Here is a 7,699-nt window from a genome sequence, read left to right on the forward strand (position 1 = left end):
GTGGCCAGGGAGACCCCTCTCCACCAGGCTCTGCCACTTGGCAACTTTGGGCCAGGCCCTGGTCCTTTCTGGGCTTCAGATCCCTCATCTGTGAAATATGATGGCTTCATAGAGTGCTTCCAGTGACTTTGCCAGCCTTACCTTTTGTAAACCCCACACTACCCTGCAAGGTGCTACTGTCATTATCCCTGTTTTACAGAGGGGAAACAGGTTCAGAGACTGTGAGTGGCTTGCCCCAATCACCCACCCAGCAAGTGGTGGGCTTGGTAGTTGAACCCAGGCAGTCTGACCCAGCTCCTGCCTGAGGTCCTTGCCATCATCGATACGCCATCGATTGTCAGGTCAGGCAGGGAGCATTTTTCCTTTTCTATAGGTGGGAAAACTGAGGCCCAGAGGGGCGACATCTCTTGCCCAAGGATGCGGAGCTCAGGTGGGTCTTGAACGCTGTGTAAGGCCATTTTGCCATGTCCTCGAGCACCTCCACAGAGGAGCCGCCACCCCAGGAAGTGCTGCAGGCTCTACGGGGTGATACCATCAAAGGGTGACCAGGGCATGACCACCGGCTTGGAGGAAGCAAAGAGGATGCTGTTGGTAAAAGGAGAAGTGAAGTGAGAGTGTGATGCCTGGGCCTGGGGTGGAGGGAGCAGAGAGAAGTGCAGTGGGGGTGCAGGTGTGGGGCGAAGGGAGAGGCCACCCACAGACGCCTCCCAACTTCCCCTTCCTGCAGAAGCAACAAGACGGCAGCCGAGACAGCAGCTGAGACAGCAGCTGAGACGGCAGCGGCAGCTTCACAGGTCAGCCTCCCCTGGGCCTCTCCCCACTCTCCCCTTCCCAGTTCTCTGTCCTTATCCACAGGCCCCTCAGTGGGTACTGGGCATACCGACACCTAGGTGGGCACAGGCCTGGGGACATCCTGGGTGAGCAAGCTGGGGACCCAGCCTCCTTCCCTTTCTGGTTGGCAGCTCCACATCTAGGGGAATGTAGAGATCTATGATTTTGGAAGGAGGGGCGATTTACATTAAGAAGTAGTTAGGCATGGGGCTCGAATCTTAGCTTCCCCATGAGGTCTGGGACAAGTGAAGGGTGGTTTCTTTTCTGGACCTCAGTTTCTCATCTGTAAAATGGGGTGAGTCTGGGAACCTGCACCGTGGATGGCTGTCAGGGGCTCAGTAGAGGGCCTGGCACATACTTTGTGCTTGGCAAACTGGAGCAGGTGCAGCTCCTTTCAGAGCGACCTGGATTGGATCCTGGGGACAGCATGTCTCAGGGAAATGGCCCTGCTGCTGGCTTGGTCACAGACTTCCTGTTGGGCTCCGGGGTGGCCTCTCTTTCACAGCCTGTGAAATGGGGTCACTAATAGCATCTCTTAGGGCTTTTTTTTTTAGACAGAATCTTGTTCTGTTGCCCAGACTGAAGTGCAATGGCGTGATCTCAGCTCACTGCAACCTCCACCTCCCAGGTTCAAGCGATTCTCCTGCCTTAGCCTTCTGAGTAGCTGGGATTACAGGCGCCAGCCGCCATGCCTGGCTAATTTTCATAATTTTAGTAGAGGCGGGGGTTTCACCATGTTGGTCAGGCTGGTCTTGAACTCCTGATCTCAGTTGATCCACCTGCTTTGGCCTCCCAAAGTGCTGGGATTACAGGTGTGAGTCACTGCACCTGGCCTCTTAGGGCTTTTTTTGCAGAGACCACAGATTGATTGATTCCTTACCCAGGCCAGAGGCAGGGGCTCCAGACTATGGTTGGCAGGGGCAGGTGGGGCTGTGTGTGGAGAATGGCTGGCTCAGTAGGCCCTCATGCTGCTGGGGAGAGGTGGGATTCTGGGGTGCATGGTCAGCTGCAGGGAGGAAGGCAGGGGTTCCCAAGCCTTGTGCTCAGATGTATTCCTGACCAAGGACTTTGGCCAGAGCCCTGGACCTGGCTCAGAGCCTGATTCCCAGTAGAGGATCAGGGAAATTGTTGTTGGAGTTTCTCTTTCTGGGAAATAGGTTTCCTTGGCCTCATTTTACAGATGAGAAAACCTGAGACACAGAGAGGTCAAGTGCCTTGTCCAGTGTCACACAGCCTAGGCACTGAATACTGGCACTGGTTATGAGATTCTCATCTTCCAGAGGCTCTGTCCTGTGCTTCACAGCTTGCCATTTCTCTGTTGGCCTAAATAGAGTCTTACTTGTCTACACAGCAACTCAGCTGCCCAACCATCTTTGGAAGGCTGCAGTGTGCAGGGGGTAGCACCCTGGACCCTGGAGGCCTGGGTTTGAGTCCCAGCTTGCCCAGTGGCCTGCTGTAGAACTCAAGCAGACTCCTCTTGTGCAGTATTCAGTTTCCCGACCATCAGCTGGAACCATTCTGGAAGTCAGGTAAGGAAGGGATTGCTGTTTCCTAGAAGGCCCCAAATAATGAATTGCAGGGTGGAAAATGAAATGACTCTGTGTGAGACGATGGTGCATGGTGACCTCTCTGAAGGGATGTGGAGGGGAATTTGGAGGTTGCAAGCAGAAGTGAAGACCGTGGTTTGCTCCTGGGAAAGGGGGTGGAAACCACAGCTTCTATCTGGAGTGCCTGGGGGAGGTATCACTTCTGCTTTAGCCTCAATTTCTTCAGTTGTGTAGTAGGGTCAGGCTTGTCTTCCCTCAGTGCCTGCCTGGAACCAGTGTGGGTAAGAGCCTGGTCTTAGGGTCCACACCCTGCAGGTCAAATCCATCTATCTGACTGGACCTCAGTTTCACCAACAGTATAGTGAAGGGGCAGACAAGTTGGCCCAAGATCCTTTCTGTGCTATCAGGTCCTCCACTACTGGACCTCAGTTATCTCTCTAAATGATTTCCTTCAGTAGCTCAGTAGCTTCTTTTGCCTCCCCAAACCTTTTTTGTTTTTTTGTTTTTTTTTGTTTTTTTTAGACAGAGTCTCACTCTGTCACCCAGGCTGGAGTGCTAGAGTGCAGTGTCACAATCATGGCTCCCAGGCCCAAGTAATCCTCCCATCTCAGCCTCCCGAGTAGCTGGGACCACAGGCTCATGCCACCATGCTGGGTTAGGATTTTTAATGTTTGATTTTGTAGAGATGGGGTCTCCTTATGTTGCTCTGGCTGGTCTCAAACTCCTGGGCTCAAGTGATTCTCCTGCTTCAGCCTCCCAAAGTGCTGGGATTAAGGCATGAGCCACCACACCCGGCTCCCCCAAATCTTGTCCTTTGTCTTTTCTCTGAGGTTCTGAGAGGGTAAGTAAATAACACAGCCAAGTAAATAACCAACTAGCCAAATAAATAAGAACCCAGCCTTCTGTGACTCCAGAGTCTCTATTTCATATTTAAAATAAACATATATATTAAAAAAATTATGTTAAGAAAAATGGGTGACCACCTGGAGAAAAAATGAAATTGGATTTATATTTCCCACTGTACCCCAGTATCAATGCAAATGGACTGGAGATTTCAATTTGAAAAATGAATCTATAAAAGTACTGGAAGAAATGGGCAAATTCCTTCATGACATTGGAGTAGAGACTGGGCTTGGTGGCTTCCTCCTGTGATCCCAGCCTTTTGGGAGGTTGAGGCGGGAGGAGGGAGGATCGCTTGAGCCCAGGTGTTTGAGACCAGCCTGAGCAACATGCTGAAACCACAACTCTGCCAAAATAAAAACATTAACTGGGCGTGGATGTGCCAGTTGATACAAAAGTGCCCCAGTTGATACAAAAAGTTGTATACTCTACATAGTATTCTGCATTTTGCTTTTTCACTTGAAAATACATTTTGGAGAGCTTTCCATGTCAATAAGAGGAGAGCTTCCACTTTGTCATCTGCATATTCTAATGTTGTAGGGATAAGTTACAGTTTATTTAACTAGTCCCCTATTCATAGACATTTGTGCTGGTTCTATTTATTTGCTCTTACAAACAATGTAGCTATGCTTATATTATTTCTCACACGTGTGAGTTCACCATTTGTTTATTTGTAGTTTTTGAGACGGAGTCTTGCTCTGTCACCCAGACTGGAGTGCAGTGGTATGATCTCTGCTCACCTCAACCTCCGCCTCATGGGTTCAAGCCATTCTCCTGACTCAGCCTCCCGAGTAGCTGGGATTACAGGCGTGCTCCACTGCGCCTGGCTAATTTTTGTATTTTTAGTAGAGACAGGGTTTCACTATGTTGGCCAGGCTGGTCTTGAACTCCTGACCTCAGGTGATTCTCCTGCTTTGGCCTCCCAAAGTGCTGGAATTACAGGCATAAGCTACCATGCATGGCTCTATTTATTTATTTCTGATACAGGGTCTCACTCTGTCACACAAGCTGGAGTGCAGTGACACCATCATAGCTTACTGAAGCCTCAAACTCCTGGGCTCACGTGATCCTCTCACCTCAGCCTCCCAAGCAACTGAAACTACCAGGTGCGTGGCACCACACTCGGCTAATGTTTTTGATTTTTAGTAGAGTCAAGATCTTGCTGTGTTGCTCAGGCTGGTCTCGAATTCCTGAGCTCAAATGATCCTCCTGCTTTGGCCTACCAAAGTGCTGAGATTACAGGTATGAGCTACCATGCCCCGCCATTTGCTCATTTTTATATTGAGTTCGACTTTTCCTTATCAATTTCTGGAAACATTTTACGTAATAGGAAAATCAGCTCTTGTCTGTTATACATAGATAAAAGTATTATATGCAAATAGTTTTCCTAATTTGTCATTTGTCTTTCAACATTACATATGGCCTTCTTTTGGCCAGGTAGAAGTGTCTTTTTAAACAATTTTTTTTGTTTGTTTTTTTTCTGAGATGGAGTCTTGCTCAGTTGCCCAGGCTGGAGTGCAGTGGTACAATGTCGGCTCACTGCAAGCTCCGCGTCCCGGATTCACGCCTTTCTCCTGCCTCAGCCTCCCAAGTAGCTGGGACTACAGGTGCCTGCCACCATGCCTGGCTAATTTTTGTGTGTTTAATAGAGACGGGGTTTCACCATGTTAACCAGGAGGGTCTCGATCTCCTGACCTCGTGATCCACCCACCTCAGCCTCCCAGAGTGCTGGGATTACAGACGTGAGCCACCACGCCTGGCCTTAAATAATTTTTATGTAATAAAATGTATCTGTATTTTCTCCTTTGGCTTCTGGATTTTGAGTCATAGCTGGAAAAACCTTCCACACTCCATTGTTTTCTTGTTTTGTTTCTGTTTTTTGTTTTTGAGACAGGGTTTTCATCTGTCACCCAGGCTGGAGTTTAGTGGCACAATCATAGCTCACTGAAGCCTCGACCTTCCGAACTCAAGCGATCCTCCCACCTCAGCCTCCCGAGTAGCTGAGACTACAGGCATGTGCCACCAAGTCCAGCTGATTTTTTGTATTTTTTGTAGAGATAGGGGTCTTGCTGTGTTGCCCAGGGTGGTCTCAATCTCCTGGGCTCAAATGATTCTTCCGCCTTGGCCTCCCAAAGTGCTGGGATTACAGGTGTGAGCCACTGCGCCTGGCCTGTCCAGATTTTGCATATAATAAAATATATGATTTTTTTTGCGAGAATGGAATTAGATGTTTTGCAATGTGCTTTCTGTCTTTCATGAGCAATATGTCACTATTATTTCTTCCATATTGATAGTCACTTGGAGCATTTAAAAATCCTATTAAAATATTTATTTTTTTTTGTTGTCATGAAGGTAGTATGTTGTAAAAAAATTAAACAATACAGAAAATATAGAAGGAAGTTTGAAAAGAAAAACCTCTCCCCTCAAAAAAGCATTATTAACATTTTGGTGGCCATCCTTCTAGATCTCCCAATATGCTTCAGCATGCATACAAACATAATTTTTCGTAAATGAGATTTCATGTGTTATTTTCAACCTGCCCTTTCCACTCAGTGATATGCTGTGCTCTTCTTTTACTTAGCTGTATTTTTTTGTGTTTTTTTTTTGAGACGGAGTCTCGCTCTGTCGCCAGGCTGGAGTGCAGTGGCGCGATCTCGGCTTACTGCAACCTCTGCCTACTGGGTTCAAGTGATTCTCCTGACTCCGCCTCTCGAGTAGCTGGGATTACAGGCGCCCACCACCAAACCCAGCTAATTTTTTTTTTTTTTGTATTTTTAGTGGAGATGGGGTTTCATCATGTTGACCAGGATGGTCTTAATCTCCTAACCTTGTGATCCGCCTGCCTTGGCCTCCCAGAGTGGTGGGATTACAGGCGTGAGCCACTGTGCCCAGCCTTTTTTATTTTTTATTTTTGGAGAAGAGTCTCACTCTGTCATCCTGGCTGGAGTGCAGATGTGCCATCAAAGCTCACTGAAGCCTTGAACTCCTGGGCTCAAACAATCCTCTTGCCTCAGCCTCCTGAGTAGCTAGGATTACACATGTGCCAACATGCCTGGCTAATTTTTATATTTTTAGTAGAGATGGGGTTTTGCCATGTTTCCCAGGCTGGTCTTGAACTCCTGACCTCAAGTGATTTGCCCACCTAGGCCTCCCAATGTGCTGGGATTACAGGCATGAGCCACCACACCTGGCCTCAAAATTTTTTTTAGAGAAAGGGTCTCGCTATGTTGCCTAGGCTGGTCATTAACTCCTGGCCTCAAGCGATTCTCCTGTCTTAGTTTGGGATTACAGGTGCAAACCATGGTGCCCGGCTATACGCATCTTTTTTTTTGAAAGAATACACATAATTCTTAATAGTGAAATGACAATCTGTTGCATATTTTAACTTTTAATTTTGAAAAAATTATAAATGCACAGAAGGTTGCAAAAAATAGTACAGATAGTTTTGTATACCCTTCACTTATTCTCCAGTAGTAACATCTTGCATGCCTATAGTGTAATATCAAAGCCAGGAAATTGTCTTTGGTATAGTTCACAGACTTCATTCCGTATTATACACACTCATTTATGTATGCCGGTTCTTTGGTAAGTGTGTTTTAACTTTATAAGAAACTGCCAGACAGTTTTCCTTGCAATTTCATGACATGATAAAATAAAAGATTCCTGTAAACAACACCACAATCAAGACACAGAACTGTTCCATCACCACAAGGATCCCTTGTGCAAGACCTTTAAAGAGCCTTCCCCCTCCCTAACCCTTTGCAACCACTAATCTATTCTCCATGTCTATCATTTTGTCATTTCAAGACTGTTGCATAAGTTGAATCACACAGCATGCAACATTTTCAGATCGGCTTTTTTTTTTTTTTTTGGCTCATGATAATTCCTTTAAGATCCGTCCAAGTTGTGTGTGTCAGTAGCTTTTTTTGAGAAATTCATTTTTTTAACTGCTGAGAATTGTATTTCAGAGGGTATATGTATCACTATTTAACCATTTTTACCCACTTTGAGGCTATTACGAATAAAGCTGCGATGACTGTTCATATACAGGTTTTTGTGTGAACCCGAGGTTTCATTTCTCTGGGATAAAAGCCCAAGAGTGCAATTATTGGGTCATCTGATAGGTACATGTTTAGTTTTATAAGAAACTGTCGGCCGGGCGTGGTGGCTCAAGCCTGTAATCCCAGCACTTTGGGAGGCCGAGACGGGCGGATCACGAGGTCAGGAGATCGAGACCATCCTGGCTAACACGGTGAAACCCCATCTCTACTAAAAAATACAAAAAACTAGCCGGGCGAGGTGGCGGGCGCCTGTAGTCCCAGCTACTCGGGAGGATGAGGCGGGAGAATGGTGTAAACCCGGGAGGCGGAGCTTGCAGTGAGCTGAGATCCGGCCACTGCACTCCAGCCTGGGCGACAGAA

At 47.2% G+C, this 7,699-nt stretch overlaps 1 protein-coding gene across 5 annotated transcripts in view; it reads left to right on the top strand.

Moving 5' to 3' along the window:
* Window positions 1-721: 721 nt before the first annotated feature.
* Window positions 722-7,699, top strand: part of ADGRG5 (adhesion G protein-coupled receptor G5) — a 35,444-nt gene continuing 28,466 nt past the window's right edge. For 3 of the 5 annotated variants that reach the window (XM_026456842.1, XM_026456847.1, XM_026456846.1), the window contains exons 1-2: window positions 722-794; window positions 2,183-2,360. The gene's annotated coding sequence lies outside the window, so the exon portion shown is untranslated. Of the gene's footprint in view, window positions 795-2,182; window positions 2,361-4,327; window positions 4,385-4,465; window positions 4,521-7,699 lie in introns of those variants that run through there. The other 2 variants (XM_026456843.1, XM_026456844.1) reach the window with 2 other exon arrangements.

Source organism: Piliocolobus tephrosceles, chromosome 17 (genome assembly GCF_002776525.5).
Source record: "Piliocolobus tephrosceles isolate RC106 chromosome 17, ASM277652v3, whole genome shotgun sequence".
NCBI lineage: Eukaryota > Metazoa > Chordata > Mammalia > Primates > Cercopithecidae > Piliocolobus > Piliocolobus tephrosceles.